The sequence below is a fragment of the Pezoporus wallicus genome, unplaced genomic scaffold (assembly GCF_028554395.1).
Source record: "Pezoporus wallicus isolate ANWC-B61680 ecotype Strahan unplaced genomic scaffold, APGP_CSIRO_Pwel_v1 contig_7073, whole genome shotgun sequence".
Lineage (NCBI taxonomy): Eukaryota > Metazoa > Chordata > Aves > Psittaciformes > Psittacidae > Pezoporus > Pezoporus wallicus.
In genome coordinates, this window is record NW_026641326.1 from 2163790 (window position 1) to 2191195 (window position 27406).

At 45.6% G+C, this 27406-nt stretch overlaps 1 protein-coding gene across 4 annotated transcripts in view; it reads right to left on the bottom strand.

Annotated features, from left to right (window-relative positions):
* FRMD4B (FERM domain containing 4B) overlaps positions 1 to 27406 on the bottom strand; it is a 138590-nt gene that overhangs the window by 91748 nt on the left and 19436 nt on the right. Inside the window, exon 1 of one of the 4 annotated variants that reach the window (XM_057422936.1) lies at positions 7182 to 7206. The exons of 2 other annotated variants lie outside the window; for them this stretch is intronic. The gene's annotated coding sequence lies outside the window, so the exon portion shown is untranslated. Of the gene's footprint in view, positions 1 to 3275; positions 3427 to 7181; positions 7207 to 27406 lie in introns of those variants that run through there. One more of the 4 variants, XM_057422937.1, reaches the window with a different exon arrangement.

Consider the following 27406-nt stretch of genomic DNA (forward strand, 5'->3'; position numbering starts at 1 on the left):
GCTTTTTCCACATCTCACCCCTTTCCACCAGATGTGTGTGGCACAGCACCAGGGTCACTCCGCAGCACATCTGCAGCCACAGCTGGACCCAGCAGGCAAAGCTGTGGGACCCCCTATCTCAGTATATGCAGAGGATGAGGGCATGGGTGCAGAGGGGTGGTTACCCCAGCCCACTGCTAAACCAGACCACTTGTTTTGTAGCTTACTGGGGAGAACAGGAGCAAAGAGGCAGTGGACTTCACCAAATAGCTGTTGATAGCACAGACTGTTAAAAGCTTTTAAATATAGCTTGGATGCAGTGTTTTGTTCTGGTTTTTAACTCCTTTAAACTTTACCCTCGTCACCTTGGCAGAGGGAGAAGCAGAACAGACACAATGAAGGCAGTGCTTTACCCTGGGCCAGGCTCCCCACGGTTTCCTCATCTCTTCTGGCTGTCATGCAACAGCATAAACTCCCCAATGGAGGTAAATCTGAGACCATTCATATGCTTAAAAATGCTAGTCCTGCTATAATGGGCACAAATGAGAATTCAGCATTTGTTAACAATTATCCTAGGCAATAACTTCAGTCTCCCCTTGTACTTCAAATGGAAACAATGCAGTAACTGAGTAGTACCTGTTGGCAGGGAAAGTTTTAAATAGATGGACAGGAGTGGCTGAAACAGCTTCCTAAAAGAAAAAATTCTCCTTGCTTTTATATTTCCTCATCCTTTGGGATATAAAGCAGGCTTGCAAACTGCCCTTGCCATTATCAGAGCTGTGATTCAATCTGCATTTTGTGGTCCTAATTAGTGGGTATTTGTTTTCATGGGCATGATTCCTCATTTGCCAAGACTGCAAAATTATAGTGCATTTTTTCCCCATCCTCCTTGGAGAGGACATTAGGAGAGCTCAGCCAGAGAAAGGAAGCCATTTAGAGCAGGAAGAGGATGCTTGGAAACGAAGCTGGAGTGCTCATATTAGGCCTTTTCTGAGGTCAGATGATCAAACTGACAACTTTAAAAAATAGCTACAATTCTCATTGAGGTTAATGGGCAAAACTGTAGCACAAAAAGCCCTTTGCCTGCCTGTGTCAGCCGGTCGTGCCATCCTGCCTCTGCTCCTGGACAACGCTTCCCAGGACCCCTGCTCCCAGCCTGCACATGTGGTTGGAAGGGAAGAGGGGACATCAAGCCAGGGAAAGCAGAGCACCTGGTCTTCCTCTTCCTCCAGTCGTACATCAGGAGGAAGGAGGAAGAATTCCAGCTACTGCTGGCTGGGCCCTGCTACACCCAGTTTCATTGCCTCTTGTCCCATAGACCCGTTTCTCAAGTCACACAAGGAACAGAGGAGCCAAACTTCCTTCTCCTTACACACACCTGCCCCTCTCTGCACAAGACACTGTCTATTACAGCGTATCAGGTGGTTCAACCAGGTCCTGCCCCATCTTTAGCATCCACCAAAGCTGAAATTGCTGTATGCCTTTTGCCCCCTATATCCTAAACTTTTTGTTCATTCTTTAGGAAGGCAAACAAGGATATTTGGGCCAGAGTGGGGAAGGAGGATTGGAGGAACTGTCAGGAGACATGTAGTACCTTTAGGGTGGGATAAACTCTAGGATTAGTGTCTTGGGGGTAAAGAAAGCACAGCTGTAGGCTGAAAGGGGCTCCAATGTACCATAGGCTGCCTATAGAGAATAACAACTCTCATTAGGGGCACACATGGGGGGGGGGGGGGGGGGGGGGGGGGGGGATGGTTTCTCCCTCCCACAGCCCTGTGCTTCTCACCCCTCCCCATGCACTAACTGGCCCTGGCAGGACACAGGCATCTGCCTCTCTTCTGTACAGAGGCAGCAAGCTCCTTCAGCACACACATCACAGCACACAACCCATTCCTAGGATTCACACAGAAATGGCAAGGGGAAGATAAATTCAGGGATTCAAAACCAAATCTGGTGGATGCTACACTTCCAAATCCTCTGGGAGTTAAAGAAGAAGTTACATACAATATCCTTTACCCCTTTCTCCTGCTGATGGTTAAATCAAACAAAAGCCTCCACAAGAATGCAGCAACCACTGGAATACAATTCCTGTTTCTGTATTGCTAAATTATGCATTGGCCTTACAGCAGGTAAAATTGTAGCACAGCACCATCTGTTTCTCAATATGCTTGCTGCCAGCTACCATAGCAGGGATTTACTCACATATCCCTTTCCATGTTCAGCTGAGCGGACGGGCAGAACATCTGTCATCAGAGAAAGGGATGTGTCACCTGCCCACTGCACATTTGGGATATACCCTACTGAAAAGTGGGGACAGATCATTTCTTTCCTGACACACAGGGTAGGCTCACAGTGCCAGCTCTAGTGAATAGCCCTTGATGATGCTACATCCTTAAAATACTGCGGGAGATAGCACATTTTCCAGCTGTTTGTGCCTTATGCCAGAGCACATTTGTATCAGCAATTTCATTTCTACTCCAAGGGTTACTGCAAGTTCTTCCATTGTGACAGAGAACGGGGGAGGAGAAAAGCAGCCAACATTCCCACATCTTTAGATTGAAATTTAAGGCACTTGTACACAAGTGCATAAGAAAGTCTCAGCCGTTAACCAGGCAGCCTCCAACTTCTTGTGCCTTTTGGTTTCAAACAGATCTCAAATAACAACCAAAGCACAGGGAGCTCAGTACAGAGCAGACCCTGAACAGTCCCCAGGGGGGTTGGTGGGTGCCCGTGCTCAGTGATGGGGGTACAGAGCCCTGCTAGTGCTCAACTGAGGATGCAGCTCCCTTGGCTGGGTATGGAGCTAAACCCACACACTGACTCACCCCCGATTCCTTCTCCTCTGCTGCAGAGCAGCTGCTGAGGCTCTGTGCTCAGAAAGGGCAGCAAAGCCCACCACAATGCTGGCTGCAGGGATGAACGCTTTCAGTCTCTGGTGTTCTTGGTACAGGCTGCAGCACCTGGCCCAAGGCAGTGCAGCATCCCCACATGGTTAAGACTCCGTCCCCACAACGTCCATGGGGGATATTGCATCCAAATGAATGCCTGACCCACCAGCCAGCCCAGCATCAGGGACTGCACCAGGAGCCGGTCTGCCACTAGCAACACCCATGCAAAGTAAGTCTGGGAGAAACTTTTGAATACCCTTCATATTCAGTCACCTCTGTTCCGAGCTCCCCAGAGCACCTCCACCGACAGCAGGAACACCACCCCCCACCCCCCCCAACTCAAAACACAAGGAGAGCCACCCATGCTCAAGCAACTCCTCAGCTCAAAAAAAACCAAGTTTCTCTCACCTGAGACTCAGGAGATGGGTACTTGTGGAACCGAAAGCTGCCTGCACACCTTACCCTCTGCCACACGCCATAAACCCCTCTCCCTAACTCCGTATCCAGATGCTCCTCTCAGTCCCCAGCCTCGACTCAGTTCTTCCGAAAAGCCTCCTCTATGGGTCCGCCGCTGGTCGGAGGCTGCTGGCCACACACCGCGGCTCCCGAGCTGGTGGCTGGAGGCAGGGGAATTCCTGCAGCGCTGGAGAGCAGACCAAGCACCTCCCAGGGTGCCCGGGACAAGAGAGCGCCTGTCAGGAGACGAAAGCAATGAGCAAACTGGTTCAGCCTGTTGCTGCCTATGCTGAAGGCCAGCACAGCGCAGGAGGTGTTTAAGTCATGTGTCTGCTCCTGCCCCAGCTTGGAAAGAAATTAAAACAAAGAAAGTGGTTTCGTAGGATTTAAGACTTTCACCCAACGATTTCAAAAGGGATATTTGATCACCAAAAGAACAAAACAGGAGTCAGAGATTCAGTGCCAAAGTCGCAACAAAACAAGCTCTTCCTCCTCCTCCCAGACTTTCTTTTACGTAAGTGCAGCTCCTCTTCCACAGCCGTAGGTTTAATGTTCAGAGTCAGGAATGGGGAGTCTTGTTTCCACTTCTCTCCTGTCTATTCTCATTTATTAACCATGCTATAAGGAATTAAGACAATCAGCATCACTTTACAAATGATCAGCCCCGATGTCCCAGCTTCCCATGGAGGGAAAAGAATGGATCCATGGATGTTTTAGGAAAGTTTCATCTGATCTCAAAGTGCAACCTGTGATACCTTTCTTATGCCTTGAATATCTCTGTTCACACAGTTACAGGTTTCAGCAGCTGTTTTGTTATATATGGGATGTACCACACAAATGCATCAAAACACACAGCAACTGGTGAGCCAGCGTTGTGCCAAGGAAAAGGCTGATCCCTAGCTGAGCCAGCCTGGCTGCAGTGGCTGGCAGAAATCACAGAAGTCACTAGCTCACCCATGGCTGCAGGACTCCCCTCAACTCCATCAGAAGCATGCTTCAGCTCTGCAGGTTGCTCAATGAGCTCAGACTTCAGGTCACTCTTCCTCATTTACCCCAATAAAATGACTTCCTAGGGAGAAATCGAGCTCTTTGTTGTCTCATTCTTCACCGCTGCAGCCCTGTCAGTGCCGGTGCTTTGCTGCATTTCAACTGCCACTGCCCTCCAGTACTGAACTGTTACTATTTAGGGAGAAATTCACCTACTTCACTGCACATCCCTAGAGGATAAGTGTAAAATCAGCAGCCCCAAAGGAGCTGCTGGCATGCTCACAGCATCCAGGGTGCTCAAATCAGGGATTCTGACATTTCTGATTTAAAACATCTTAAAGCATCTCTGTGTAGCACACCTCTGGTATGCTACTGGACTCTTTCCTAGAAGAAGCCTTACTTCACACCTGTAGTTCTCCTGCCTTTTTTATTCTCACTTTTCCACACCACATATGAATTTCATCCTTCTCATGGGACACTACAGAACAACCTCCCCGTCCAGGCCTGCTAATAGCAGATGGCAGCACGACTCCCTGATGATGTTCATGGTGCCCCCCTTTCCAGTAGCTACAGCTGCTTCATGCCTTAGTTCATTACAGATGCAAAGCCAACCTTGCTTAACATCTTTTAGGTTCATCTCTGCATAATCCTTCCCTCTATTAGGCTAATGAATGAAGTGTTTCCAAGGAACAGAAATATACATGTTACCTAATTACAGGAGTCAGGCTGAAGCAGATCCTTTAAACAAACACATCCTGACTAAGCTCTTCTAACCCAGTTTACCCAATCTTCTCCTCTCTACTCCCTGGGCATCCTCGACAATCAGCTCCTCAAAGCAGCAGCACTTTGCTGCTGCAGGACCGGTCTATCAATGGCCTAGGGCACCGGTGCCTGTTTCAAGCCTGCTCTCTTGCAGGAATCCATCCAGTTCACCTCCCGGGTGAATTTTACTACAATGCCCCTCCTGCATTCACAAACCTGCTCTTCAGAGAAGACAACTCTAGCACTAAAACCATCCAACACCAGTGAGATCTTCTGCTCTCTTTGGCTTCCCTCCACAGCAGGCTGCAGCAGATGTTGCTTACAGTTTTGGGGACCTTCACATGTAAGACTCAAGTCCAGAGGAACCGCCCAACACACTTCATCTCAGAAACACAACCTCATATCAGAAATTGCATTTAGAATCCTTGTGATCATAAGGATGATAGCAACTGTCAGACAGGACCTGCACCAGGTTCTGCCCTCCCCAACCATGTATGCACCACAACCACTACAATATATAAACAAAGAAATACACAATTAAAAAAGCCCATCTAAAGTATCTCTTCCTTATGGAAACAAAACAAACTGTTTCCCAGTGTTTGTATGGCATGGAGAGATGCCAGAATGCTTTGGTACCAGTAGCTTGTCCCATAGAGCAGTGTGGTTGAGGGGAGGATGGAGACAGCCCCAGCAAGGGCATTTGTCACACGCTGGTCTACTCCTTGTTCATGTGGGCCCATCAGCTCACTCCTGAAGCTGTTAAAAGCCACCCTACAGTTTCATTATACAGACAGAAATCTGGTGCAGAAACTTGTCATTCACTTGAGCCAGCAGCTCCTTCTCAGGGTCAGTCCCCAGCAGTACTGCAGTTCACTCCAATAAGTGCAGGATAAGGGAAGCAACAGCTCCACTACCAGTGGAAAGGCAGAGGTTTGGTACCACACCTCAACAGCCACCTTCCCACCCTCTGTGGTGGTTATGCTCTTCAGAAGAGCAAAATTTACCTCCCCTGGCTTAACACGCACTAATTGGTCTGCAACCACATTCCTACCAGGAAGATGGAGCATCCTCTTGTTGAGATTAAAAGGATTACGCTGATCACTGATTTGAGGCTGTGAACGGCGAGCCGTGATTTATTGTGGGCAGCGACTCACTAGAGGGCAGCCGGCACACGGCTCTGCTCCACCACCCAGACCTCTACAAGCAGATAACCTCATTCTGCGCAGCCTTAGAGGGCTCGAATGAACATATAAACAGCACCGTGGAATTTGCACGAGTGATGGTGTGGTCAGGGAGAACTTAAAAAAGCCCACCTTACTAACCCCATGCTCTGCATGTGGTGTGGCTTGGACTCTGGAACAGAAGCACATACCTTGCTCCCAGTGCCCGACTGCTCAAACCAGACCACCAGCTCCAATATTCAACCCCAGTTTTGATGCTTTTCCCCACAAATGTGCTAATACTGAGTGAACAACACAGGTTTTTAAGCAAAAGCTCCCAATTTGTCCCCACTACCCCAGGAGACAGAAGCCTGAAGTTATTCAGATACCTACAAAGATTAAAAAAAATCCCCAGCAGTTCATAATACAGTTGATAGTTGTTTTCTTGCTTGCACCAGGCAAATATAAATTGATGAACCAGCAGCACCAACAGCCACATCCCCCTATTCCCAGGAACAGGGAATACCCATAACCTCACCTGCTAAGATCCTTCATGCCAGCCAGAAACAGTGAGATCTAACCCCACTGCTGGGAGATTTACTCTCTATTTTGAGTACTAATTCTCTTAGCAGGGTGTAATTGCCTTTGTATGGCAATAATCTATTATCCTGTTAGGAAATTCCATCGGAATAGAGACTTATGGTAGATAGTGTAAATTCTTACCAGGCTTTAGTAACCTCCAGTGGGCCTGATTTGCTTATATCAACAGATAACTAGAATGAATGCTCCCAATGGACCCTTTTCTAATAGCATGTTATTTATGCAGGGACCAGCAACCTGATCCAAAGCACATCAGAGACTTTCTATCCTGGATCAGGCCCTCCAATGCCAACAGATTGTTCTGCAGGGGCTTGAACCCAGCACACCCCCACAGATGAGCCTAGCTCACCTCAGCAATGACTATCCTTCTATCAGTTCTCCTCAATGCTTTAACTGACCAAATTCAGTTTTATTATAGCCAAGAGTCTTCACAAACTGAAGCCTAATAGATGAAAATTGCTGTCAGACTAGAAAAGAACATAATACAAAATACACCACAAAAGAAAAATCAATTTTTAAGAAGAGGATTATTTTCCTCCTTATTTTATAACCTGCTTTCAGCAATTCAAGGCCACCATGGTCACCGTTCCACACCTAAGTCAGAACCCAAATATCTCCTTGTATTTAAAGAGTGAAATATGCCATATCCAAGAAATTCCCTGTGAGAAATCCATCCTTTCCACAGTCCATAGCCACTACATAACTGATGCTTCCCTGCTTTATGGATTGCCAGAACACGTTGGCAAGCTGGAATTTGTTTTGTACACGTTTTTTCCCAGTCTGTCTCTTAATCCACCTGAAACCATAGCAAGATGAGAGGGCAGAGGTCAGCCTTGACTCTGTTATTGGAAAGTGAGCCCAGCGGAATCACACTGTGGGAAAGGGTTCACAGGGCAGCACACAAAATCACTGCTCAAGACATCTGCAGTGGCTTCAATACTTGAACAGAATGAAAAATTAGCCCTTTTCTAGGATTGCCTGCTATTATTTTACCTCTCCTTGAACAGGGATTTTCACGCATATACACACTTAGGTATAGCTAAGAAATGAGAGAGCAAGCCAGTCTGAATTAAAGACCATCCTATCGCTTTATAAGCAATGCTCACACCTTCTATTTTATTATATCCTCTAACTCCAGTAATTCAGCAGCACCTATTGATTTGGAAAGAACTGACAAAGCCAAGCAAGCAGGATGCAGCGGCAGCCAGGAATAACTGCTGAGCAAAAGGGCTAGGAAAAAACTAAACTCACTTAATCACTGAAAGATCAGAGCAAGAATCCATGTCTTCCCCTGCTCGAATGGCAAAGTTCCCATCAGTTTAGAGAGACTACTTAAAAATAACTCGTTCCAGTGGAAGTCTAGGAAAGGCTGGATACAAAAAGAAAACCAGCCCACATTGTGCAGAGGCTCAAAGATTATTTCAGTTTATTCCAAAAGATAATTTTATATAAAAAGTACATGATTTGGGTGGGGGTTTTTGTTTGTTTTGGTTTATTTTCCCCACTAAAACCACTATATGGCAGTATCCCAGTGCTTTCATGCCCAGTAGAGGACCCCAGGCACTGCTAAGGCTGACACAGGACAGCGGTGTCAGAGACCCATCAGGGAGCCAAAGACCCTACCAGCAGCACACAGGCTCACCCCCTTCCCCAGCATGAGGCTGCAATGGCACAGCTGAAGGTCACAGCAATGCTGTTTCACATGTTCTAGATGGGCTTTCCAAAAAACTCCAGACTCCCCAAACACAGACCACTGTGCAAAGCCTCCCAAGGACAGCACAGCCTTCTCCCTTCTGTAACACAGCAAAACCTTCCCATCCTCTCCTCAGGACTGTATTCTACTACCTAAAAAACAGAAGCAAAAACGAACAGTGTATGGGGAAGGGATTAGTGTTAGAAATTAATTAACACATAATGCCCAAACAAATGAGTTTCATGCCAGTTTATTCACTCCATCCCAGAGAAAGAATATCCTTCTTATCGGAGCAGCAGAGAAAGCGAGGACAAGTGTAATAAAAAGACAAGCTGGGCTTCCGAGAGTTGTTATTTTTAACTAATTCTCCCTTTTTGTTCCACATTATTTTAATTAAAGGGTTTGAGATTGTGCTAAGAACCCAGTCTTGCACCAGCACTAATCTGCAGTGCTCTGCAAGGCAACAAGGATCCTGGCTCAAGCTGCTGAGCGTGATTTCTAAAGAGGCTGCTTTGATACACAGCACAATTTGAAGTCTTCACCATGTTACCTCAGGAGAGGAAAAACCCATGTTCCTGCTGTATTTGTCATGTAGCGCTATATTCTCCAAATGACGTTTTCTAACCAGGCATAGAACAAACACGCAGCAATGGGGAGGTTAAGACAACTCTTGCTTTCTTCTGTTACATGAGATATCCAGAGTTCGTGTTGGGTTTTGGGTTTTAGGTTTTATTTTGTTGTTGTATTTTGGGGGGTTTGTTTGGCTTGTTTCTTTTTTTAAGGAAAAATGAAAAGGGGAAATCACTGAATTTGTATCTGCACAGGATGAGCATCCTGCATCAGCTGAGGATCTACAAAACTGTGATGAGTTCATGTATGTGCAGGCTTGATCCCCTTTGAAGATGTCATCCTAGCTGCTCCCAGGGTGCACAAAACAGCCCAGAGGGACATGCTGGTGCCCCAGTATTAAGACAGGTTTTCATTTCACAACAGACAGGAAAGCTCAGCAGCCAGGGTTGTCACCTGCAGGACAGGTGACAGTGCCACTTCCGAGAAGGGACCGCATCATCTGGAGACAGACAAACGTCCTTCTGTGCACCCAGCAGAAAGTGCAGTGTTAGAGAAGACCCCTCCTCAGGGGAGGGTCCTCATGGCAAATGGGGGAGACACACAAGGGTAGCAGCTGTTTGCAGGCTGTTCAGAGCTCTTCTCCCTGTGTCTCATCATGTGTGAAGGAAACAAGGGTCCTGAAGTTCCAGTCTCCATCCATTGACACTGCACCACCCAGAAAGGGGCCACAAAGAGCTCCCACTAACACCAGCTGCATCAGCAGTGAACAAATTACATAGAGCAACCCCTATCCTAAAAAAATCAGGCAAGGGAAGGGTGTGCAAACAGCAGCTGGGCAGGAGGAGCTCAGGGTCCTGCAGGCGTCCATTTCTAAACTCTTATCTCCTGCCAGCACAGGAAGATTTAATGTGGAGAGCCAGTACTGCTGCCCTGGGAAACCTCCTGCCCAGAGGTGCCCACCTGTATTTATGGGCTGTTACTTTCCTTGCAAGCTGAGAAGTTATCAGGGCGACTGCTGGGCCAGACCCAGGCTCAGCAAGGGCAGAGCAGAGGCTGCAGCAGCTCTCCCAGATACCTGGGTCAGTGGAACCAGCCCCTGACAAGGGAAGAAAACTAGACTTGAGTGATTTCCAGTGATTTTTCCTCACTTGCTGCGGCCTCCCCATTGCTCCTGCTTTCACGTATTTTTTCTATCAGGAAGCCACCTTCTAAACATAGCATTGTTCTGCTCCTTTACAGTTAAAAAAAGCTCACCACAAACCCAAGATTTGGGCTCAGCAAAGATTTAGTGACAAGAAGCTGCGACTAAAAACCATGCTGCACTTCAGAGAAAGCAGGGGCTTGCTTGTGTGAGGATGGCAGTAGGGTCCCTCCCCAACAGACATCCATATGTACCCCCATGGATGGTCTAGTTTGCAGTAGCAGGGTACCAAACACCCAGTTACTGGCGCAAAAGGAAGGAAAAGATCTGACATGGGAGTGCAGAGGTTCATCTGACACCATCCTCCACATGTAGTTTCCACAGCATCAGGCATTTTAGGAACAGAGATGCTCTCCTCTCCAAAAAGAGATTGCAATAGTCTTGCTTCTCCATCTCTGCACCAGCCAAATTAATCCCTGATGCAATCCCATGAGGCTCCTAGCCCTTACAGTTTTCCAACAAGCAGGGCTGACAGCCTGCAGGACCCTTGGCAGCACACTGAGGGCTTGCACTGCCAGAGCCTGGGTGCAAGGGGCAGAAGGACCTTGCTGGAGAAACAAGATGACAGCACACAGCACCCTGTGCCTTCACTAAGGAGTCTCCAGCTGACACTTCTGTCTTCAATTTGGATCCTGATAAGTTACAATGGTTTTGGGCAATAATCACTAATCCTCTACAAGGAGACCTTGATGACAGCAGCAGTGAGTCACCCTCCATGCATACAAACCCCAATTTCTTTCACTCCCCCTTCCTGGTTTTGAATCAAAACAGTCCCATTTCTTCTCTCTTCACTTTAGCCTACAGCTCACAAGCTTGCTCTTTTCCCCCTTTCCTTTGGGAAAGGCCACGTACCAGTTTGGGCTGTAGGTTTAAGCAGCAGCTGGGAGGTATGAATGAACATGGTTTCTGTAATTACTGGTCTGACCCATCTCTGTGCCCTGAATCACATTTCTGAGCCACTCTTTGCAAGTCTTGTCCTGCACAGCTACAGTTGAATTCAGCCTGGGAAAAGATCCATTCCTTCCACCACCTATCAATGTTTATTGTCTTTTAGTATGAACCATTAACACACAGCGTGATCAAGAAGATGACAAGCAAAAGTAAGAACAGATACATTATAAAAGGCAAAGTGCACGTAAAGAGCAAAATATTTGTTCCAAGATGAAACAAAATTTCAGCCATAGGATATGTATGAAGTTCAGTGCCTTTTGCAAACAAATGGCAAAAGACCAGGATCTTGAAGAAATAAACTCAACACAGCTTAAACTGAAGGGCAGGTGGGAAGAGGAAGCAGTCTTTCCAGCAGCATGTTAGTTAACCATATCACTTACAAATGCAGATGTGGACAATCCTGTTAAGCAGGCTCAAAGCTGGTCTCAGTGCAGTTCACTGAAACTACAGGAATTTGCCCTCAAAACTTTCCTTCCAGTACCAATCAATGCCTACACTTGGAGATCATAAAAAGCATCTAATAGATAAAATTAACATTTTATATCTCCCTTTAAGTTGCCCACGGGGAATCACATAATTAGGGGATGAAAGATAAAGCTTTGTCTGGCATAGACTGCGTAAAGTAGAGAGAAATGCATTATAAAGTTACCATCCTTTGGGCTTCTTTCCATTTGCCTTCTGAGGTTCGTATCTCCAGGATCTCCTCAGCTGCTCTGAAAGCTACAGACCTACCAAAGGCAGAGCAGCTATTGCAATATTCAGACTCCAGGAGTTTGCAATTTAAGATGTAAGAAGAGAACACATACATAAAGGGTCACAGGCTTTTAGGAGCTGTAAACATCATGGAGATCATCATTCCCCATCATTACCAGGGAGGGCTGGAGCTGCAGCAGCATCTAAAAACCCCATCCACAGGCAGTAAGGGCATATAAAAACCCATTCTTAGGGCACAAACCAACCACTAAATGACAGGGGTCAGGATAAAAGCTTCCTCTAAGGACTGGCTAACCCATAGTTGTTCTGAATCAAGATCCAACTGGCAACTGGCTCCTGGCCCTTAAAATTACTTCCATCTGTCTTTGCCCAGACTGATAGCCAATCTTCTGGCATTAACAAAATGCTTACAACCAAGCATCTCTCTATCCATGCCCCACCATACTTTTCCTGCAGGGAAGAGCAGTTTCTGTGCTGCTCTGGAGCTCTGCAGGGAAGCTTAAATGGTCCTGCCTCATTTTTCCAGCATGGAAAAGGATGGGGGCAGTTGTCCTCCAACATAATCTTTCCTCTTGTTATAGGTGGAGAAGTTAAAGGATGGCTCTTTCCTGGGTCCTGCCAGCTTCCCTAACAGACAGAGGCCATGCCTCACACCAAAGCTTGCAGCAAAGCTATCCAGCACCTAGGGAAGTCCCCGGCATTCTCCATCTAGGAGCTGCTTACAGCCCATCTCATCTGTTGTCATCCCACTGAGAGGGGATCTTTGCCCCCAAGACCTCCCAGTACACACCAAGGACTCTTGCTGTGTGCTTTAATGCACTCAGCCAGATTCAGAAGAAGAGAGCCTGATTTGCTCCAGGATGGCAATCCTGGAGTGCTGGACTTGACACATATAGGGCTGAATTACACAGTGATACTCGGACTGAATGCTCTGTGAGGACGATTCTCATGAGACTGGATTAGAGTTGGTATATTTTACAAACAAGTTGTTATAGGAAGAACCTTACTCAACAGCAGCTACTTTTAACAAAGCAACCAAAAAATAAATGCTTTCCTACTCCATTTGCCAGTTCAATCATGGGCTGCCCTACATAAATGGAGAGGTGTAACACGGAGGGATGTAGCCACTGCAATTCATATGCCAATGGCTAGTAACTGGTTTGTAGATCATCCATTTGCCATTCTTCCTGCAGCACGTCCTGTGGTATTTGACCTACAGCAAGCCAAGGCAGATATAACCCTTTCTACAAATGCAGATGTACTTAGCTTCAGCATATGAAAGTCAGAGTGCACTTTGAAGCCAACATACCAAGCCAGAATAGAAATCACTTCATTTCAAAGCTAGATCATAAATACTCTATCACTATAGAGACCTTCTCATGGACCCCACTCCCTCCTCACAGCACAAGTGAAGCACAGACCAGTGCCCTGACTTGACACAAAAGCATGTTTCAGTCTGGAAGCAGAGCTACACCTCAGCCCAGTGCCCCAACCACAGCTACACTACCTCCTCCAAGCAGTTCACTGCACTGCACACAGAGTAGCATGTGAAAAATAAATCCTGCAGTGCTCCTGCTTTTGCAGGTTGTTTCATTGTTGTTACTGTGTGTTCCGGTTGCTGCTGGAAAAAGACTTCTGATGCAGACACTAGGTTCATTTCACAATCCAACTAATAATTGTATTTCATTTCTCAGACTATTAGCACATAATGGAGCAGCAGTGGCTTGGGCTCCTACTGTCTGGAAAGGGAAAGAGTTTGTGCCAAGGGGTAAGTGCATTGCCTTGGGTCAGCTGGTCCTTCTGAATCCCACAGCACATCATCCTGGGAGCAGGAATAACCCTGCTCTGCCCCAAGCAGGAACGGGAGCTTCCAGTTGCTTTTCTAAAGATGAAAGGAAAAAAGTATCCATGTGTTTCCCAGTACTTTCTCCCCCTTCTGTAGTTCTCCCAAATAACAAAGCCACTTAAATGAGATGAGCACACACAGAGAACAAGTTAATTAATGGTCTCAGCCTAAATTGGTGAAATCAGCATGCCTTAAGCAATGATTTAGCACTTCAGTACTCTGCACTGCCAGACTTTCTCCTCCCAAGTGGTCCTTAATCCCCATACTAACACTTAGCTCCCTGCTGAGGAGCTACTTCCAAAAGTCAAGCTTTTGGGGGATTTTGTTCTCAAGTTAGAAGCATCTCAGATTCCCCACTGACCTTACAAGCTGGAGCACCAGCAGCAGGCTGCAGAGCTGAGCAGGAGCCAGCACAGCACTCTGATAGCAAAGGGATAAATGACTGCTCAGACCAAGAGAGATAAACAGGAGAGCATGGAAGAGATGAGTCTCCAATCACATTGAGAAGGGTGAAGTGCCTCATTTTTGACGTAACAAAATTTCTACTGATGCAGGTTTAAAACAGATTCCTTCCTGCTAAATCCTACCTTGATTATGCTTCATCCAGCTGACACCCTCTCTTGCAAGATATATTGTCTTGTCTTATGTGAAAGAAGACGACAAAGAAGGGAGGGTTGGGAAAGTGGCAAACACTTCTCAGAGCTACACAGCTATGTTTATCCAGCACGCTCATGTTCCAATTTGCAGCAATTGCTGTACCCAAGCATGTGTCGTGCACACTGGGGCAGACTGATGACAACTCTGAAGACCTGAAAGTCACTGTCATGGTGAACATCATTCCTGCAGAACCAAGCCCAGTCTGGGCACAGGGTAGCAGGCAGGGAGATTGGGGTCAGGAGCAGGGAAAGGACTGGAGCTCAGCCAGACCATGCTCAGGCCATCAAGAGGTGAGCTCCTTTCCCTCTTCCACAAGACCCAGGTGATTCCTGGACATTCCAGTCCAGCTTCCCACTAGATGAGGAAGAAGCAAACCAAGGCTCTCCCCGCTCCTCTCTCCCCACATACCCATTCCCATTTGCTCACTCCATCCTCGGGAAGATCAGTGTGAGCAGCACACCCCTGTTCTATGCCCAGCTGCAATCCTCACTGGGACTCAACCAGTTAAAGCACTGGGTCAAGGAGGGGACATGGTGACAGCAAACCCCAAGCAATGTAACAATCATTTTGGTACTGACTAAAGCGAGCCATATAAGTAGTTATGTACAGAAAGCTACTCCAGCACTCACAGTTTTTATCTGGTTGAGATATATTTTTGCTTCCCCAAGAGGATTAAAGCAACAAAGAGAGAAGTGGGAGGACTGCAGCAGCATGAGGGAGATGAGAAACCAGGGGCTCCTGCCTTTGATGTTTGGATGATCGCATCCTTGCAATTACTCTGTCAAGGGCTCTGCTATGTCACTGGTAAATAAATCATCCAAGGAAATTAACTGTGCAAGGAGCTTGCACCGCAAGTCACAGCAGGTAAAAATGATAACAGAGAAATCAAAACATTTCAAACAGAGGAAAAACTCCAAAATACTGGGGTAACAACATATATTTCAAATGATTTCTCTAACAAATACAAAACCTGGCTAGGTGCCTGCATAGGAAGGATAATAGAGACTTTAGGTTTATCTACTGGTCACTGGGAAATGAAGCCATCAGTTAATCATGAACACTCTATTGGAGATACAGGGAAGATGAACTCAGAAACTGTCTTCTTCATTCTACAAGGAAGAATCTAGCACTTGGTTTTCTGGAGATACCTGTCCTGATGCAGCATTAAAAACCATGCAATGCACTAATTTTCCTCCATCACAAATATACACAGGTTGGCTCTTCTTTCCCTCCCCTGTTATCACAATAAATAAAATGATCCATAACATAGGATTACACAGAATTTCATAGCCCACTGTGTTTCAGAGTTACCCAAAATGCCATGCCACGTACTTAATGATAATCAGTTTAGCCAAGTTTCCTACTATGGCTGATGCTCATTTCATAGATGAGCAAAGACACTTAGCAAAGATCACTGGGGCTAGGAGCAGCCAGGGCTTGCACCTACCCTATTCAACCACAGCACCCAACACAAAATACCCCAAAACCCATTGAGCAAACCAAGCATAGGAAACACCACTGGCACAGGTAACACTTCGAAGTGGATGGACTAGAGCAGGGATAGGGCACTGTTGGCCCGTGAACATTTGCCTTCTGCTCTCATTCAGTCTCTCCATGCCCTGCCAACTCTGATTTCCTCTTTGCTGCTTGCCTTAAGCACCACCCTCATCCCTCCCTCTATGTGCTCCCAGCTCCCACCCCAGAGGTGCAGCTCCAGAAATGCTTTCTAAATGCCTGCTTTGCAATTCAGAACATCCTTAAACTCCTCCATCAGCTCAGTATTTGCCTGTAATCCCCTTTGGATGTGAAGTGTTTATACAGTATTACTTGCAAGATTTAAAACTCAGAGATGATTAATTCGGTTCTGTAATTTTTGGCTTCATTTTGATTTCAAGGCAGCAACAGACAGCCTGGTTTTTAACATCTTATGGACTTTGCCTTGAATCAAAGCACTTATGAATTTGACAAACAGATGTACAGCTCTGAAGAGGACTTAGCTTTTTACAATACAAAAAAGGTCCCCTTTTATCCCTGTTTTGTTTAAACCCACCTCACAATGGTGGGAGCACAGGTTCTGCTGTCACATTCAGAATAGCTGTACTGTTTATTCCAGAATCCAGCCCATCCCACTTGCAAGAATTTAAAGCCCAGAGTTGGAGTAGGAGAGTAAATTGAAATGGGAACAGCAACAAAAGCTATAGCACCCACCAACATGAGCAAGCACAGCACATGTGCTTCTCCTTTACACTACCCGATGCTCTAATGCATACAACCAAATATATTGCTTCACCAGACCCACACAGGCAAACAGCCCACATGATGTTCCATGGCAGTGTAGGGACCAAGCTTAGCCCAGGCTGCTGCAAATGCTGTACCTATCTACTCCAGTTGCAATCTGCTTTAATATAGAAAGTATTAGCACCTTGCATTTCATGATTAAGCAAGCATCAGTAAACAATTTCAATCTTAACTGCTAAATACATTTTTGCTCAAGCCAAACACAGCTAATGCAGAATATTTTCCTCAGTCTTTCCAGGTAAAGTGGTTTTGTCTTTCAAAACTCTGAACTTCTTCCTTTTATATCCCTAATACGACAAAGCAGGAAAGCAGGAGCAAAACTAACAGGAGGCTGTTCCAGTTTTGCCTGGTAACTGCTTGAAAGCACAACAACATCAAAGTTAACTCACTTTCTGCTGGTTTTAATCAAAGTCAATAAAAGCTTTATTTACTGGCAGAGGCTGTTCATAACATGCAATGGAAACAGTTCCTCTCATTTTAATTTTGCTAATTGAGCTTCTAATTATTCAACCTATGCTTTTCAGTCTTCAGCAGTACCAATGAAAGCAGAACTGCTCCAATTTTGAAGGCAGCCTTCAGCTGCTTGCATACTGAAGCACCTATCATTGCATCTACTGCAGGCCCATCTTTCACCACTCTCCTACTCTTTCCAATGAAAGCTGACATTTAATGAAGCCTAAAGGACCTCAGTCTGCCTCTCAGCAAGAGCCACCAGCCAACACCACATCTTCCCTGCAAGAACTGTCTTTAAAACTGTTACTCCTTCAAGCACATCTAATTTCTCAGAGTGATGCAGCACCAGCTGGAGCAGTGATTCTTCCCACCCACATGACCTCACATAATAAAGCGCTCCTAAAAAGTGATCTAGCCTCAGAACAGAGTCAAGAAAACCCTCCCTGGCAGAAGCAATTTATTGCTTTCAAAGTCAACACCAGTTACATTTCCGCAGCAATAAGGAAACATGATTTCATCTTAGTAATAGATCACAGATTGCTTTACAAACATCAATAAATCCTCACAGACCAAACTCCAACCAAATAATGATCCTTTCAAGAGTCAAAAAAGGTAAAATACATCTGACAAGCAAAGCAAAGGCATTCAAGGTTACTCCTATCCTACTAGGAGTGATGTTGGAAGTGATGGGTAGATTTCTCCAGTCCTTAGCCTAAGATGTGACACAAATGAGCTCCCTCACATTTGTACAGGGTGACCGTATTGCACTAGATCCATAGACACCAACAGTATTGCAGCATACCTTTAGTCCTGTGCAATTGCCAGCCAGGGCTTGAGGACCAGCATAGACACAAAGCAGCCCAGCTGTAGAACACATTAAAAGCTCCAAGACCCTGGGAATGGCCTTGATCAGTTTTCCCTAAAGGGACTACTTTTGCTGCAGAAAATGGGTTCATTATTTATAGCAGAAAACACGGTGGCTCTCTGCAGCTGAGGAAGCCAATTTCAATTTAATGGATATCTTGATATGGCGCATTATGTAAGTGACGTCTACATGCACAGAGGCTACCTTTGCCACAGTAAGAACCTTTCCCTGGTTTTATGGTTTAAGGAACAAAAGCTTCTCCATTAATTTCAACAGAACCAGAGTCTGAGCCCTAAGTTTTCTATAAGCTTGATGGGTGACAGCCAAGTTTGCTTCTCTCCACCTGAAGTTCTCAAAGCTCTGCAGGCTACTCCCTCATATGCGGCCACTTTCCAACCAATGAACATGATTTCATTTCCAGCCATTAGCTCTTTACACTGGATGTCCAACATCCTCTGGGTTGCACTCCCATGCTCTTTACAGTCAGGATACATACACACAGTGACAAGAGACTGCTTTGATGAAGCACTTTGTCAATAGTTTGGAAAACCGGGCACCTCAGCCTCTCTAGGACTTGACATGAAAGTTCAAGCTGCTCATTTTCCAGTAACTTGGTAGGCACCAAGCCATGGCACTTTGTGCAGGCTGTGTCACCTCTTGTTATCGAGTCACTTTTAACACATTCTGGAGAATTCAGATGTTTCCACTCACTTATCGCTCAAGAGCTACAGCTTTGCTTAAGCACACCAACTCTCCCCAGGACTGCTGTTCCCACAGAAATTAGTTTATATGCCATTCCCTCCTTCAGATAGACCTGGGAACCCAAGAACAGTGGTTATTTGAAGGCATTAGGCAGTCTAAATAACTTAAAAAAATTTAGAGTGACTACATATGGATTTGTTCCTGGAACAGACAGGACAAGCTTGGGGGATTATTCATTTTCCCCTGAAAAATAATGAGTACTATTTCCTAGGAAAAAGAACCTTAAAGATATTTCAAGCTGTACTCTTCACAGAAATATCATGAACAGATCAAGTGATATGGATAAATCCAATTGAATCTAAGAAAAGGTGAAGTCAGAAACAAAGTTCTGATCACAAGACTATTAACAGCAACAGGAAGCACTGCACTGATTAGAAGGTGAAGAATGATTTGAGATCCTCACTCTGTAACACATTAACTCCACCAGCAGAGCCCTGGCTATTTACACCAGCCACGTACATAGACAGCAATTGAGTTTGTAAGAATCTCTACCACTAGTTCAAACCTAGTCCCTCTATTTTTGCCAGTTCCTTGGCTCCTGAGACAAAGCTGGGAAGTTGTGTGTCTGTTCAGACATTGCCAGCTCAGATTCTTGGCTGGGTGACCAAGAGCAACCAACTGATCCCCATGAATGCCTGACCTGATGTTGCTACACTTCTGACAACACAGCTCAATAAAGCCTTTGCAAAGGTCCTAAGTAAGGGAACAAGGAAACAAAGACAACATGAAAGCAGAAATTAAACTGTAGCTTTAATTGTTTTCAAGTATATGCCACAATTAGGCTAATGCAACAAGTGTGCATTGCGGAACTATGCTCCCCATGAGCACACTCTTTGGGAAGATGATGCTCTGAGATCACATCTTCATTTTCTGTCCTGAGTGGCTCCACTGAAATCAAACCAGGTACAGGCACAAGGTAACTGCAGTCGGGCTCTATGCCTGCTTATATTTGCCCCAGTAAGAAACACAGCAGATGAATCCAAAGTTTTTATTCTATCCCTTTTCCAGAGGAAGGGAAGCAAGAGACAATCCCTCTCCACGTATTGCTTTTCTACACTACTGTCAGCAACTGCGTGGTGAAAGTCCTTTAAAAAATTTCCAAATGTCTATTTTATGAAGTTCTCATCCATCACATAGCATTAGCAATACTCAAGGGACTCTGCTTTGGCTTTACCATGCTTTAACATGGAGATTTGCTGCTGCCACCACCTTCCCTCCATCCCCCCATTTATTTTACAGCCTTGGGTGGCATTACGCTTTGAGGTCCAGTAGCTCCAAGGGTGTTTCTATTGAAAACCACCTTTACTGCAGGAAATTATTACATGGCCATTTTAAAAATTACTTCTTGAGGAAAACAATAGTGTCAGACAGCTTGCTAATTTCTTGCTCATTGCATTTGCATGTCTCAGGTACAAATCCTGCTGGGTCTGACCCAGAAAAAGACATCCTCTGAAGTTCTGGAACACAGAGCATCAAACTGGGGAGGGGAAAGAAAATTAAGCAAAATACTACAAATCCACAGATACTGGCAAAGGATTGGGGGTGGAAGGGACAAGTATGACAATGTCATAGTGAAAAAGACAGGAAATTCTCCATTGTGCCTTACATGGGTAACATTAAGATATACACACACAATTACACAATATTTTCCCCTGGGGAGCCCAAACTTATGCCTGGTCTGTACAAGACAGAACAGCTGTGACAGAACAAGCCTGTAATTAGGTCTCTGTTGTGCCATCAACAAATACGGCATTTATGAACATACATCCCCAGAGATGCATGTCCCATGCATACACAGTTGAAAGCTTATACATCTCCTCTTTGCAACCTTACCTTCTCATGCATCTCATTTTGGGTTTGATTATTAGATGTTCACAAGCACCTATTATATAGGCTGAAGAAACATGGCAGAGCGAATCCCAGCTCTGCAGTCAGACAGGCCCAATAAACCAGGAACAAAGGGAGCCTGCAGCAGCACACACTCTCCATGCCCCTGCTGGGGCATGCAAAGACCCAGGAGTGAGGTCTGTGCCAATCCCAGGGAAAAATGGGCACTTGCTTCCCTTGATGCCACACTGAACATCACATTCCTGCTTCAGTGCAACTGTGAAAGAACTTACCATTGCTCTCGCTACAGGGACAAGCAAGGTATGAACCTGTCACAATTGCTGACGATGCAGTATCTATTGAGCTGTCTTCTAAAAAGCAAACCAGCCAGGGTTCCTGCAGAGGGTTCTTGGGGATACAAGGTTGTCCTTCAGAGAGGAAAATGAAAGCCTACTCCCCTTTCCAAATCAGGGGGAAGAAAGTACAACTGCTAGTATGAACTGGAGATGGGGCACAGCAGCAAGTGAAAGTCAGAAACCATCCAAAGGAGGGCAGATGCCAGCTGTCCCATGGAGCTTGTGTGGGAGCACGAGTGGCCAACAACTGGTGCCTGTTAAGCTGCTCATCCATCCAGGCCAGGTGCAAGTCACCCAAAAAAGAAAAACTATCCTGTCCTGAAATGGTATATCCCCACATGATGCCCAGAAGTCAAGGTGTATGAACAAGTGAAGTCCGTTTTCTACAGCTGCAGCGTGCTTCTTGTTTCCTATCAGCTTTCCGATCTATTTACATGTCACGGCAAAGAATCTCAATTATCAACTACTCAGAGCAGCAATGAGCTTTCTGTCACAACAAACACAACTAGCTCTCCTGTAAAAACCCAGCTCCAAGCTTCCTCTGCTGCTTACATTCCTTGCCTACCCTAAATGAAGGGGCTGTTAAATGCTTTCTTAGACATGCCCTACAACCCCAAATCCCCTCTCCCCAAACACTCCTCACACTGTCATGTGTACAGACACTGCTCCTAGGCCAAGGAGATCTCTAGGAAGGGATGATCTGCTCCTCACATCCATTGACATAGGGAGAACATGTGCCACAAAATCCTCCTGAAACAAAACCCTGAAACAAAGCCCAGGAAATGCAAGCAGAATATTGCTCTTGTTCCTGTCCTTGGCAAAGACCTCCCGTCCTTGGCAAAGACCTCCCTGGGAATATATCTTACCTACATGCACTGGGTTGCCATTGCATGGCTATAAACATTCACATCACAGCTAGACATGAAAATATCCACCAATTTTGTGTGTGTGTTTTGTTTTTGCTCTTCCCTTTACAGTCAGCAGCAGTGCAATGGCAATTCAGACGCTGTGATTTCGTATTCCTTTCTTGCAAGTGTCTACACTGATTTGAAACAAGGCAGACTTGGCCTGAAACCAGCCCTACAGAAGGTGGGTTTTCCTTTGTCTTGGCAGCATAGGAAGCAAAGCAGCTACAAGAAGACCCAGAGGCCACATAGTGATGGAAATGGGGAGGCAATGCAGGGAGTGAAGAGGAAAAGATTAATCTGAAAATACCTTGTGACAGTTTCCAAAACAGACACTGAAACAAGGAGGGAAAAGGTGACACAAGAATGAAGATTGTGAGGAACAAGAAAAGCAAATGGGAAGATTTCAATTGAGTGGATCACTGCAGGAAGGCAGAGCTGCCAAAGAAACTATATTCGAGCTGTATTTGCCATGCCCAGCAACATCGGCTGGAGCAACACATGTGTACTGGGATAATGTGGTTGTAACTCACAGAAACATAAGCAAACAGTAGTGTTCCTGCTCACAGCAATAGCTCCTTGTCTAATTCAAGAAAGACACAAGCACCAGTCTTCCCTCAAAGCAGCAGCATCATTTTGAGGGTTATTTTGGAGATGGCTTAGATACTTTTTTAACAGAGAACTATGGATTCATCCACCTTTTCATGAAAGCAGCAGCCCAGGTTTGTTGGTTGAGAGCAGCCCTGAAAGGCAGATAGCTCCAAACAGTTTCAGATTTCACTAAGCAGCTCAGATGAGAGCACCTTGGCACACATCCCTGTGTAACAGCATCAACATGCCTGGAAAGCCTCAAGAATTCATACTCCACTTAATACTATTGGGCATTTAGTGATCAGCTTTCAGAAACACAGGGACATCAGAAGATGACTGTCTACTATCTAACACAACTGCCTGCAGAAGTGGTAGATTTATGGGAACTCATGGGAGCAGACGTGCAGTTATTCCTGTATATAGGCATTCTCCTGCACACACTTAAGTCCAGTCCCCATGGAGCACCTGTGCTATGCATCCTCATCCTGGACACCCCAACAGTAGGTGCTTGCCTATTAAGAGAAGCTGCCTTTAGTCTGAGGTGGTGAAAGATATTGTCAAAGTTCAGGGCTTAATCCTGGGTCAGAGCCTAGAATTATACACCCCCTTTTAGAGGGGGGGGGGGGGGGGACGGGACAATGACAAAAACCACTAGGTCTGCTATTCAGACCTGGGATTGACTGCAACTACAGAGCAGCATTGGACAAGTACCTGCCTGTCAATTCAACATTGATATGGGTATTCCTCCTTCTCCATCTTCTCTGCTATTTGCATTCATCTCATGCAGCACCAATTCACATAAAACTGCTTTACTGCACCTGGATCTGGGGAGCTGCACCCACCTCACATGGCCGTTGTCTCCCCACTCTTCCAGGAGTGCCACAACCCCTAAGCAAAAGCTATGGCTTGCCAGCCTGGGGTCACAGCAGCTACCCCCAAGGCCAGTAAAGGAGAGATCATGTGCCATACCTTCTGTAGCACCTCTCCTCTGGCAGTTGTCATCATCCCATTTAAATCTAAGCAAGCAGGAGAGCAGTGCAGAAAGTGCAGGCTCAAATACAGTACTCTGCCTGACGTGATGGCTATGCAAGGAATCCAGGTTTACGTGCACAGACTGTCAAAACAAGGGGCAGAAGCAGTAGCTTACACTGCAGAGCTGTGCATGCATTTTAAAAGCACACAGCCATATTTACATTGGCAATTTTTCTTCTTTAAATGAATCTTTATAGAATACAGCTTGGGGGGGTTCCACCTTTCTGCCCAGCTGTTGTTTTAAACCAGACCCTCCCTGCTGAGAACTTGCTTAATCCCTAATCATTTGCACAGCAAAACCCAGGAGGTGCCCAAAGCCGTTTCTAGAAGTGGTACCTCAAATCCTTTCACAGACAGGCAGCTGTCTCTCTGGACTGACATCTCAACAAGCAGCCCCGTACTCATGCAGAGGAGCTCCCCTTACCACCTCCTCCACATGCACCCTTTTCATCCTGCTTGTGTACACAGACAGGAAACAAATTGGGAAGATAAGAATATCCTGGCAGGGGTATTGCCTAGTTTGGTTTTGCAGTATTTCTGTAAGCCAACTGTTTGCTAAGCAATGACAGACTCTTTAAATGCTGCTGATTAAAACCACTCGAGACAACATGTCTCTAGAAATAGCGACTATGTTTTAATTCATGTTACAGCTTCTTTTCCCTTCCCTCAATTCAGCAGTTCAGACTGGCTTCCTCCAGCAACCTAAACACACATAGGATGAAATTCTTGTACCTCCAAAGCATAAAGACGTAGCAATATTGAGCCTTTTTCAGAGCAAGGTCTAAGTAAATCAGAGTTTTACCAGGACTTGAAGCCACTTGGATACTTCGACATGAGCCAGTTTCTAACTGGGAGTCAAGTTGGAAAAACCCATCCCAACACACACAGGACCTTTGAAAGATCAGCTCCTGAAGGAGTTGGTACTGGCTGCTGTTGGAGATGGGATATTGAGCTACTCAATTCATTCAAATCATTTCTACACATCACTAGAGACTTGAAATAAAGTCTTCAGCACCTTCACAGTGGCCAAGCCAAAAGAGCATTCAATATGGGAAGCACACAGATTTCATGGTGCACCAATAGAGCAGCACAGAGCTTACAAAAACATAAGCATTACAAACTTATCAAGCCTCACAGGCAATTGTACCGAGTTAAAGGTACTTGTTGCCTCTCATTCAAGTCACCCCCATGGTTCTGTTATCTGGGAAAAGGAATACCTTGCTTTGAGACAGCAATTTCTTGGGAAGCAGAGTGACTCTCACTATTTCTGTCCCACAGGTAAAATGACTCAGATCCATTATCAGCACATGGACAATAGAGGGACACCCAGTTTAAGGCCCCAACACTCCCTGCCATTGCTCTTCCAAACTTGCCCTCAAACCACTCCACACTTGTTTTATGCAAGCTATCATTACGTGCACTGAAATGCACTACTTGGTCCCAAGGTAGGAGGCTTGTTGCCTCCTAACCAGCCACTAACTTCACACCACCAAGGGGACATGCTTATCAATCTTCCAGAAACAAAGAGGCACAACTAGAGCAGCCCTTGATGATCTATGGCTTAGCCCTTACTGTGGGGCAGCCCCCATTTCCAATTACTCCAGCAGCTCAGAATGGTCCTTCAAGGCTTTTTCTTCAGGAACAACATGAATTTAGTCCCAAAGTAAGTATTTATCTATCCCCTGTTTTACAGTAGCCTCCCATTTCCATCACCCAATTTTACTTCAGTAGTCTGCAGCAATCTAAGACACAAGTCTAGGCTGACAACAGTTTGACTGAGCACTGTTGGAGGAAGAGCTGTGTTCCTGCCACAACAGCAGTTAAAAATGACAGCCCTGCACCGAGCCCTCAGTACCGTGCAAGACAAGCTTGACACTGCTGCTTCCTCTGCTCTAGGTTTGATATGGCTGTGCACACAACCACCAACTAGAAAACTTCCAGTGTTTTGGAAGGTGGAAGTTCAAACACCAAAGGCCTCAGACTGGCTCTGACTTGGGCCACATCCAGATGATGAACTGGTCAAATAAGGCATTCATGGAGTAACTATAGCCTGGAACCTGTGCAACTGTGACATGCACATCACACCTGTCCTAGAGCCTGTGACCAGCTTTGAGGTGTCTCATGCAGGTAGAAAAGGAAAAAACGGGAGCAGTACAAAGAGCTTTCAGAAATGTTTTGGCAACAATTGGGAGCCACCGTGCTCTCCTGTTACCTTTAACAAGTCCCTCCCAGTCAGCTCCCTCCCTTCTGCCCACAGCAAGCATTATAGCTTTACATTTTCCCTTTAAGCCCAGTATTTACTATAGGTTAGGAGCTAATTTAAGGCAATTCATTAGGCTACTCTAACCCAGGCAACAACAAATCCTGCTGTAACTTTCCAAAATGAATTCTTCACTAAGACACTACCCCACCCTTGCAAAAAGCTAATTAAGGATTCTTTTACCTGCTCGCAGAAGATCACAGGGCAGATGCTGTCAGACAGGTTTGCTTTCTGTTATTACCAATTTCAGCAGCAATTCATCTCTCCTAGTCCCGTTCTGAATATCAGGTATTCACACAGACATATTAAAATGAAATAAAGAGGTTTATTGTAACCACCCAGGCAGCAGCATCGGTTGGGATGGAGCTTGAAGAGAGGACAAGGGATCTGAGGGTGATTTGCTCTTTCTAGATTCTAGAGGACACGCTGTTCTGAAGCCCCCAGCCCTCCAAATACTTGCTGGGGGTTTGCTTTACATGCAAAGCTTCCTAGCGGAATGGCGAGCACGCAGAGCACATTCCTCTGCTAAGTGTCTTCTTCAGAATTTGGGTAAATACCAGCACATTCCGGCCCAGCTCACACAAACTATCTGGATCCTAATCCCAGGAAGTTTGAATGAATGGCTATTGCCTTGCTGCCTGGTTTTCACTAAAATCAAGGACACAACTGGTTTTCTCCTCTGCTAATCAATATCATTAAACACTCAGAATGGACACATTTATCCCAGTAAATTGTTACTCTAACCTGTATTATTTACACAGAAAGGGTAGCTGTAACCATGCCAGGAGGTTCTAGCCAGTAAAAAAAGTGTCCTGTATGTAAAGAACTACGCTTTACAGTAATGAGGCCATTGCTAATGTTAGATTACTATCATATCAGTACTGAGAAATTACTGGATGGTGGTAAATTTGAATTTAATTTAATCTTCCTGCCTTTCCCCATCCTCCCCCTGGACACGAGCATCAGCGGCAGAGATTGTTTGCTTGAAAGAATTACACACTCAAGTGGCAAATGCAAAGCTTTCAGAACACTTTGTGCTCGAGAAGGGTGCAAAGCGCCATCAATAAACACCTCTGAATCCTTCCTCCCACTACAGTAGGATGACATGCCTACATGCCTCACCCAACACCTCCGTTAGGCAGACCATCAGGATGTAGCACTGTTTCAAGCAAAACCAGAGTCACAGTAAACCAGAAGATATCAGAAACAGTTACAGATAGGCAGACACGAGTACAAATGTATTTCTTACAGCCAAGGCCAGTCACTAGGAATAAGATGTTGAAGTTGAGGAACTGCCTGAAACGAGTAAGTCCATCCCCTTGGATCCCATCAGTACATCTGGCCTGAGCTTAAGCTGCTTTAAAGCCTCAAGTCTGCCTTGAACACTCCTCTGCTCATTTTTCAGGCCAACTTCCTGGGGCCTGGCAGGGATTTTTATCAGAAGAATTCCTGAACATAGAGCCACCCCAAAGCGGGCTTTATCTCCTTTCCCTGCTTTCTGTCCTATCACTCCTTATATCACACTATATTGAGCGGTACACTCCTGCCTTCAGGTTTGCACCAGACATTTGCTGTGGTGTTTCTCTGCCCTGC